Raw genomic sequence first — 7,500 nt, forward strand, 5'->3', positions numbered from 1 at the left:
CCGTAAACGAGTTGTGGGTGCTGCTAATTTGCAGAAAACACCAAACACCCGCCTCGACCCACAGGCACCAATCCACAAATGGCCAAACGCTGACGTTTCCCTGCCTCTCGGCACACATGTGCGTGTGAAAGAGTTGGAGAGACGCTGAAGGCTGGGAAAAGCAGCTGAAGAAGGGCACGGTTCACAAAGCTGAAGGAGACAGTCTTTAGCCATGTGAAAGGTGTCCAGCAGGTGAAGGAGAGCCCATGCAGGTGGAGACAGACTGCACTGTTGGGGGGCAATGCCTTAAGCCGAGGGCTTTACTGGGAAAGAGCCCACAGTGACGGGAAGCCAAAAGCACTTCCCATACCGGGAGTCGAACCCGGGCCGCCTGGGTGAAAACCAGGAATCCTAACCGCTAGACCATATGGGAGGAGGCACTCTGCCACCGTCTTGTAGAAAAGCAAAGGCGCGCATGCATTTGTGCTGGACAGAAAGGAGTGTGACTGAGGTCCGGGAGCGGCTGACTGGCTTTTGACGAGAGAGGACATGCAGGCCCACTGAAGGCCGCGGCAAATCTACTGGCCAGCAGAGGGCAGAAGGCCAGCGTGGCGGTCCTCCCGGCGCGGGGTCAAAAGTTGCCGCCGAGCCAGCCAGGAGTCGAGCCTAGAATCTTCTGATCCGTAGTCAGACGCGTTATCCATTGCGCCACTGGCCCTGACAGACCCAGCTGACTAGCATGCGATCAGTGTGTTTCCAGAGACGATGCGACAGCAGCACGGTGCGCAGAGCTGCATTCTTCCATTCTTCCTAAGCCTCAAGAAGACAGATGAGCCGACATGGCGAGGTCCAGCTTTGCACACCCACTTTTTCCCGGGCTTGAGGGCAATAATCCAGAAATGTGCAAAAGCTGCCGTGACCCGGATTCGAACCGGGGTTGCTGCGGCCACAACGCAGAGTACTAACCACTATACGATCACGGCTAACCACGGGCTGCGTGCTCTTCCGGCCGCAGTAAAGCTCCTCTCTCAGAGTGTGTGCTCTGTGACCAGCCTTTGACGAGTTTCGCGCTGGCTCCTCTGAGCACTCCTCGGCTGCAGTTTCCACTCCGTAAACGAGTTGTGGGTGCTGCTAATTTGCAGAAAACACCAAACACCCGCCTCGACCCACAGGCACCAATCCACAAATGGCCAAACGCTGACGTTTCCCTGCCTCTCGGCACACATGTGCGTGTGAAAGAGTTGGAGAGACGCTGAAGGCTGGGAAAAGCAGCTGAAGAAGGGCACGGTTCACAAAGCTGAAGGAGACAGTCTTTAGCCATGTGAAAGGTGTCCAGCAGGTGAAGGAGAGCCCATGCAGGTGGAGACAGACTGCACTGTTGGGGGGCAATGCCTTAAGCCGAGGGCTTTACTGGGAAAGAGCCCACAGTGACGGGAAGCCAAAAGCACTTCCCATACCGGGAGTCGAACCCGGGCCGCCTGGGTGAAAACCAGGAATCCTAACCGCTAGACCATATGGGAGGAGGCACTCTGCCACCGTCTTGTAGAAAAGCAAAGGCGCGCATGCATTTGTGCTGGACAGAAAGGAGTGTGACTGAGGTCCGGGAGCGGCTGACTGGCTTTTGACGAGAGAGGACATGCAGGCCCACTGAAGGCCGCGGCAAATCTACTGGCCAGCAGAGGGCAGAAGGCCAGCGTGGCGGTCCTCCCGGCACGGGGTCAAAAGTTGCCGCCGAGCCAGCCAGGAGTCGAACCTAGAATCTTCTGATCCGTAGTCAGACGCGTTATCCATTGCGCCACTGGCCCTGACAGACCCAGCTGACTAGCATGCGATCAGTGTGTTTCCAGAGACGATGCGACAGCAGCACGATGCGCAGAGCTGCATTCTTCCATTCTTCCTAAGCCTCAAGAAGACAGATGAGCCGACATGGCGAGGTCCAGCTTTGCACACCCACTTTTTCCCGGGCTTGAGGGCAATAATCCAGAAATGTGACAGAAGAAGACAGATGAGCCGACATGGCGAGGTCCAGCTTTGCACACCCACTTTTTCCCGGGCTTGAGGGCAATAATCCAGAAATGTGCAAAAGCTGCCGTGACCCGGATTCGAACCGGGGTTGCTGCGGCCACAACGCAGAGTACTAACCACTATACGATCACGGCTAACCACGGGCTGCGTGCTCTTCCGGCCGCAGTAAAGCTCCTCTCTCAGAGTGTGTGCTCTGTGACCAGCCTTTGACGAGTTTCGCGCTGGCTCCTCTGAGCACTCCTCGGCTGCAGTTTCCACTCCGTAAACGAGTTGTGGGTGCTGCTAATTTGCAGAAAACACCAAACACCCGCCTCGACCCACAGGCACCAATCCACAAATGGCCAAACGCTGACGTTTCCCTGCCTCTCGGCACACATGTGCGTGTGAAAGAGTTGGAGAGACGCTGAAGGCTGGGAAAAGCAGCTGAAGAAGGGCACGGTTCACAAAGCTGAAGGAGACAGTCTTTAGCCATGTGAAAGGTGTCCAGCAGGTGAAGGAGAGCCCATGCAGGTGGAGACAGACTGCACTGTTGGGGGGCAATGCCTTAAGCCGAGGGCTTTACTGGGAAAGAGCCCACAGTGACGGGAAGCCAAAAGCACTTCCCATACCGGGAGTCGAACCCGGGCCGCCTGGGTGAAAACCAGGAATCCTAACCGCTAGACCATATGGGAGGAGGCACTCTGCCACCGTCTTGTAGAAAAGCAAAGGCGCGCATGCATTTGTGCTGGACAGAAAGGAGTGTGACTGAGGTCCGGGAGCGGCTGACTGGCTTTTGACGAGAGAGGACATGCAGGCCCACTGAAGGCCGCGGCAAATCTACTGGCCAGCAGAGGGCAGAAGGCCAGCGTGGCGGTCCTCCCGGCGCGGGGTCAAAAGTTGCCGCCGAGCCAGCCAGGAGTCGAACCTAGAATCTTCTGATCCGTAGTCAGACGCGTTATCCATTGCGCCACTGGCCCTGACAGACCCAGCTGACTAGCATGCGATCAGTGTGTTTCCAGAGACGATGCGACAGCAGCACGGTGCGCAGAGCTGCATTCTTCCATTCTTCCTAAGCCTCAAGAAGACAGATGAGCCGACATGGCGAGGTCCAGCTTTGCACACCCACTTTTTCCCGGGCTTGAGGGCAATAATCCAGAAATGTGCAAAAGCTGCCGTGACCCGGATTCGAACCGGGGTTGCTGCGGCCACAACGCAGAGTACTAACCACTATACGATCACGGCTAACCACGGGCTGCGTGCTCTTCCGGCCGCAGTAAAGCTCCTCTCTCAGAGTGTGTGCTCTGTGACCAGCCATTGACGAGTTTCGCGCTGGCTCCTCTGAGCACTCCTCGGCTGCAGTTTCCACTCCGTAAACGAGTTGTGGGTGCTGCTAATTTGCAGAAAACACCAAACACCCGCCTCGACCCACAGGCACCAATCCACAAATGGCCAAACGCTGACGTTTCCCTGCCTCTCGGCACACATGTGCGTGTGAAAGAGTTGGAGAGACGCTGAAGGCTGGGAAAAGCAGCTGAAGAAGGGCACGGTTCACAAAGCTGAAGGAGACAGTCTTTAGCCATGTGAAAGGTGTCCAGCAGGTGAAGGAGAGCCCATGCAGGTGGAGACAGACTGCACTGTTGGGGGGCAATGCCTTAAGCCGAGGGCTTTACTGGGAAAGAGCCCACAGTGACGGGAAGCCAAAAGCACTTCCCATACCGGGAGTCGAACCCGGGCCGCCTGGGTGAAAACCAGGAATCCTAACCGCTAGACCATATGGGAGGAGGCACTCTGCCACCGTCTTGTAGAAAAGCAAAGGCGCGCATGCATTTGTGCTGGACAGAAAGGAGTGTGACTGAGGTCCGGGAGCGGCTGACTGGCTTTTGACGAGAGAGGACATGCAGGCCCACTGAAGGCCGCGGCAAATCTACTGGCCAGCAGAGGGCAGAAGGCCAGCGTGGCGGTCCTCCCGGCGCGGGGTCAAAAGTTGCCGCCGAGCCAGCCAGGAGTCGAGCCTAGAATCTTCTGATCCGTAGTCAGACGCGTTATCCATTGCGCCACTGGCCCTGACAGACCCAGCTGACTAGCATGCGATCAGTGTGTTTCCAGAGACGATGCGACAGCAGCACGGTGCGCAGAGCTGCATTCTTCCATTCTTCCTAAGCCTCAAGAAGACAGATGAGCCGACATGGCGAGGTCCAGCTTTGCACACCCACTTTTTCCCGGGCTTGAGGGCAATAATCCAGAAATGTGCAAAAGCTGCCGTGACCCGGATTCGAACCGGGGTTGCTGCGGCCACAACGCAGAGTACTAACCACTATACGATCACGGCTAACCACGGGCTGCGTGCTCTTCCGGCCGCAGTAAAGCTCCTCTCTCAGAGTGTGTGCTCTGTGACCAGCCTTTGACGAGTTTCGCGCTGGCTCCTCTGAGCACTCCTCGGCTGCAGTTTCCACTCCGTAAACGAGTTGTGGGTGCTGCTAATTTACAGAAAACACCAAACACCCGCCTCGACCCACAGGCACCAATCCACAAATGGCCAAACGCTGACGTTTCCCTGCCTCTCGGCACACATGTGCGTGTGAAAGAGTTGGAGAGACGCTGAAGGCTGGGAAAAGCAGCTGAAGAAGGGCACGGTTCACAAAGCTGAAGGAGACAGTCTTTAGCCATGTGAAAGGTGTCCAGCAGGTGAAGGAGAGCCCATGCAGGTGGAGACAGACTGCACTGTTGGGGGGCAATGCCTTAAGCCGAGGGCTTTACTGGGAAAGAGCCCACAGTGACGGGAAGCCAAAAGCACTTCCCATACCGGGAGTCGAACCCGGGCCGCCTGGGTGAAAACCAGGAATCCTAACCGCTAGACCATATGGGAGGAGGCACTCTGCCACCGTCTTGTAGAAAAGCAAAGGCGCGCATGCATTTGTGCTGGACAGAAAGGAGTGTGACTGAGGTCCGGGAGCGGCTGACTGGCTTTTGACGAGAGAGGACATGCAGGCCCACTGAAGGCCGCGGCAAATCTACTGGCCAGCAGAGGGCAGAAGGCCAGCGTGGCGGTCCTCCCGGCACGGGGTCAAAAGTTGCCGCCGAGCCAGCCAGGAGTCGAACCTAGAATCTTCTGATCCGTAGTCAGACGCGTTATCCATTGCACCACTGGCCCTGACAGACCCAGCTGACTAGCATGCGATCAGTGTGTTTCCAGAGACGATGCGACAGCAGCACGATGCGCAGAGCTGCATTCTTCCATTCTTCCTAAGCCTCAAGAAGACAGATGAGCCGACATGGCGAGGTCCAGCTTTGCACACCCACTTTTTCCCGGGCTTGAGGGCAATAATCCAGAAATGTGACAGAAGAAGACAGATGAGCCGACATGGCGAGGTCCAGCTTTGCACACCCACTTTTTCCCGGGCTTGAGGGCAATAATCCAGAAATGTGCAAAAGCTGCCGTGACCCGGATTCGAACCGGGGTTGCTGCGGCCACAACGCAGAGTACTAACCACTATACGATCACGGCTAACCACGGGCTGCGTGCTCTTCCGGCCGCAGTAAAGCTCCTCTCTCAGAGTGTGTGCTCTGTGACCAGCCTTTGACGAGTTTCGCGCTGGCTCCTCTGAGCACTCCTCGGCTGCAGTTTCCACTCCGTAAACGAGTTGTGGGTGCTGCTAATTTGCAGAAAACACCAAACACCCGCCTCGACCCACAGGCACCAATCCACAAATGGCCAAACGCTGACGTTTCCCTGCCTCTCGGCACACATGTGCGTGTGAAAGAGTTGGAGAGACGCTGAAGGCTGGGAAAAGCAGCTGAAGAAGGGCACGGTTCACAAAGCTGAAGGAGACAGTCTTTAGCCATGTGAAAGGTGTCCAGCAGGTGAAGGAGAGCCCATGCAGGTGGAGACAGACTGCACTGTTGGGGGGCAATGCCTTAAGCCGAGGGCTTTACTGGGAAAGAGCCCACAGTGACGGGAAGCCAAAAGCACTTCCCATACCGGGAGTCGAACCCGGGCCGCCTGGGTGAAAACCAGGAATCCTAACCGCTAGACCATATGGGAGGAGGCACTCTGCCACCGTCTTGTAGAAAAGCAAAGGCGCGCATGCATTTGTGCTGGACAGAAAGGAGTGTGACTGAGGTCCGGGAGCGGCTGACTGGCTTTTGACGAGAGAGGACATGCAGGCCCACTGAAGGCCGCGGCAAATCTACTGGCCAGCAGAGGGCAGAAGGCCAGCGTGGCGGTCCTCCCGGCGCGGGGTCAAAAGTTGCCGCCGAGCCAGCCAGGAGTCGAACCTAGAATCTTCTGATCCGTAGTCAGACGCGTTATCCATTGCGCCACTGGCCCTGACAGACCCAGCTGACTAGCATGCGATCAGTGTGTTTCCAGAGACGATGCGACAGCAGCACGGTGCGCAGAGCTGCATTCTTCCATTCTTCCTAAGCCTCAAGAAGACAGATGAGCCGACATGGCGAGGTCCAGCTTTGCACACCCACTTTTTCCCGGGCTTGAGGGCAATAATCCAGAAATGTGCAAAAGCTGCCGTGACCCGGATTCGAACCGGGGTTGCTGCGGCCACAACGCAGAGTACTAACCACTATACGATCACGGCTAACCACGGGCTGCGTGCTCTTCCGGCCGCAGTAAAGCTCCTCTCTCAGAGTGTGTGCTCTGTGACCAGCCTTTGACGAGTTTCGCGCTGGCTCCTCTGAGCACTCCTCGGCTGCAGTTTCCACTCCGTAAACGAGTTGTGGGTGCTGCTAATTTGCAGAAAACACCAAACACCCGCCTCGACCCACAGGCACCAATCCACAAATGGCCAAACGCTGACGTTTCCCTGCCTCTCGGCACACATGTGCGTGTGAAAGAGTTGGAGAGACGCTGAAGGCTGGGAAAAGCAGCTGAAGAAGGGCACGGTTCACAAAGCTGAAGGAGACAGTCTTTAGCCATGTGAAAGGTGTCCAGCAGGTGAAGGAGAGCCCATGCAGGTGGAGACAGACTGCACTGTTGGGGGGCAATGCCTTAAGCCGAGGGCTTTACTGGGAAAGAGCCCACAGTGACGGGAAGCCAAAAGCACTTCCCATACCGGGAGTCGAACCCGGGCCGCCTGGGTGAAAACCAGGAATCCTAACCGCTAGACCATATGGGAGGAGGCACTCTGCCACCGTCTTGTAGAAAAGCAAAGGCGCGCATGCATTTGTGCTGGACAGAAAGGAGTGTGACTGAGGTCCGGGAGCGGCTGACTGGCTTTTGACGAGAGAGGACATGCAGGCCCACTGAAGGCCGCGGCAAATCTACTGGCCAGCAGAGGGCAGAAGGCCAGCGTGGCGGTCCTCCCGGCACGGGGTCAAAAGTTGCCGCCGAGCCAGCCAGGAGTCGAACCTAGAATCTTCTGATCCGTAGTCAGACGCGTTATCCATTGCGCCACTGGCCCTGACAGACCCAGCTGACTAGCATGCAATCAGTGTGTTTCCAGAGACGATGCGACAGCAGCACGATGTGCAGAGCTGCATTCTTCCATTCTTCCTAAGCCTCAA

The 7,500-nt window shown here is 56.8% G+C and overlaps 20 non-coding genes across 20 annotated transcripts; all 20 read right to left on the reverse strand.

Annotated features, from left to right (window-relative positions):
• Positions 1 to 340: 340 nt before the first annotated feature.
• trnae-uuc (transfer RNA glutamic acid (anticodon UUC)) lies at positions 341 to 412 on the reverse strand. Its single transcript has one exon. It is a non-coding gene; the product is annotated as a tRNA-Glu (tRNA).
• Positions 413 to 624: 212 nt separating this feature from the next.
• On the reverse strand, positions 625 to 697 carry trnar-acg (transfer RNA arginine (anticodon ACG)). Its single transcript has one exon. It is a non-coding gene; the product is annotated as a tRNA-Arg (tRNA).
• Positions 698 to 890: 193 nt separating this feature from the next.
• trnah-gug (transfer RNA histidin (anticodon GUG)) lies at positions 891 to 962 on the reverse strand. The gene has a single exon. It is a non-coding gene; the product is annotated as a tRNA-His (tRNA).
• A 465-nt stretch (positions 963 to 1,427) lies between these two features.
• Positions 1,428 to 1,499, reverse strand: trnae-uuc (transfer RNA glutamic acid (anticodon UUC)). The gene has a single exon. It is a non-coding gene; the product is annotated as a tRNA-Glu (tRNA).
• A 212-nt stretch (positions 1,500 to 1,711) lies between these two features.
• Positions 1,712 to 1,784, reverse strand: trnar-acg (transfer RNA arginine (anticodon ACG)). The gene has a single exon. It is a non-coding gene; the product is annotated as a tRNA-Arg (tRNA).
• A 282-nt stretch (positions 1,785 to 2,066) lies between these two features.
• On the reverse strand, positions 2,067 to 2,138 carry trnah-gug (transfer RNA histidin (anticodon GUG)). Its single transcript has one exon. It is a non-coding gene; the product is annotated as a tRNA-His (tRNA).
• Positions 2,139 to 2,603: 465 nt separating this feature from the next.
• Positions 2,604 to 2,675, reverse strand: trnae-uuc (transfer RNA glutamic acid (anticodon UUC)). Its single transcript has one exon. It is a non-coding gene; the product is annotated as a tRNA-Glu (tRNA).
• A 212-nt stretch (positions 2,676 to 2,887) lies between these two features.
• trnar-acg (transfer RNA arginine (anticodon ACG)) lies at positions 2,888 to 2,960 on the reverse strand. The gene has a single exon. It is a non-coding gene; the product is annotated as a tRNA-Arg (tRNA).
• Positions 2,961 to 3,153: 193 nt separating this feature from the next.
• Positions 3,154 to 3,225, reverse strand: trnah-gug (transfer RNA histidin (anticodon GUG)). Its single transcript has one exon. It is a non-coding gene; the product is annotated as a tRNA-His (tRNA).
• A 465-nt stretch (positions 3,226 to 3,690) lies between these two features.
• Positions 3,691 to 3,762, reverse strand: trnae-uuc (transfer RNA glutamic acid (anticodon UUC)). The gene has a single exon. It is a non-coding gene; the product is annotated as a tRNA-Glu (tRNA).
• Positions 3,763 to 3,974: 212 nt separating this feature from the next.
• On the reverse strand, positions 3,975 to 4,047 carry trnar-acg (transfer RNA arginine (anticodon ACG)). Its single transcript has one exon. It is a non-coding gene; the product is annotated as a tRNA-Arg (tRNA).
• A 193-nt stretch (positions 4,048 to 4,240) lies between these two features.
• Positions 4,241 to 4,312, reverse strand: trnah-gug (transfer RNA histidin (anticodon GUG)). Its single transcript has one exon. It is a non-coding gene; the product is annotated as a tRNA-His (tRNA).
• A 465-nt stretch (positions 4,313 to 4,777) lies between these two features.
• trnae-uuc (transfer RNA glutamic acid (anticodon UUC)) lies at positions 4,778 to 4,849 on the reverse strand. Its single transcript has one exon. It is a non-coding gene; the product is annotated as a tRNA-Glu (tRNA).
• A 212-nt stretch (positions 4,850 to 5,061) lies between these two features.
• trnar-acg (transfer RNA arginine (anticodon ACG)) lies at positions 5,062 to 5,134 on the reverse strand. The gene has a single exon. It is a non-coding gene; the product is annotated as a tRNA-Arg (tRNA).
• A 282-nt stretch (positions 5,135 to 5,416) lies between these two features.
• trnah-gug (transfer RNA histidin (anticodon GUG)) lies at positions 5,417 to 5,488 on the reverse strand. Its single transcript has one exon. It is a non-coding gene; the product is annotated as a tRNA-His (tRNA).
• A 465-nt stretch (positions 5,489 to 5,953) lies between these two features.
• trnae-uuc (transfer RNA glutamic acid (anticodon UUC)) lies at positions 5,954 to 6,025 on the reverse strand. Its single transcript has one exon. It is a non-coding gene; the product is annotated as a tRNA-Glu (tRNA).
• Positions 6,026 to 6,237: 212 nt separating this feature from the next.
• Positions 6,238 to 6,310, reverse strand: trnar-acg (transfer RNA arginine (anticodon ACG)). The gene has a single exon. It is a non-coding gene; the product is annotated as a tRNA-Arg (tRNA).
• A 193-nt stretch (positions 6,311 to 6,503) lies between these two features.
• Positions 6,504 to 6,575, reverse strand: trnah-gug (transfer RNA histidin (anticodon GUG)). Its single transcript has one exon. It is a non-coding gene; the product is annotated as a tRNA-His (tRNA).
• A 465-nt stretch (positions 6,576 to 7,040) lies between these two features.
• Positions 7,041 to 7,112, reverse strand: trnae-uuc (transfer RNA glutamic acid (anticodon UUC)). Its single transcript has one exon. It is a non-coding gene; the product is annotated as a tRNA-Glu (tRNA).
• Positions 7,113 to 7,324: 212 nt separating this feature from the next.
• Positions 7,325 to 7,397, reverse strand: trnar-acg (transfer RNA arginine (anticodon ACG)). The gene has a single exon. It is a non-coding gene; the product is annotated as a tRNA-Arg (tRNA).
• Between the last annotated feature and the right edge of the window lie 103 nt (positions 7,398 to 7,500).

This window comes from Alosa pseudoharengus, unplaced genomic scaffold, assembly GCF_046254945.1.
Source record: "Alosa pseudoharengus isolate Yale_2024_CS ecotype anadromous, Long Island Sound unplaced genomic scaffold, YU_APseudo_1.1 YU_APseudo_1.1_scf_12, whole genome shotgun sequence".
Classification (NCBI taxonomy): domain Eukaryota; kingdom Metazoa; phylum Chordata; class Actinopteri; order Clupeiformes; family Clupeidae; genus Alosa; species Alosa pseudoharengus.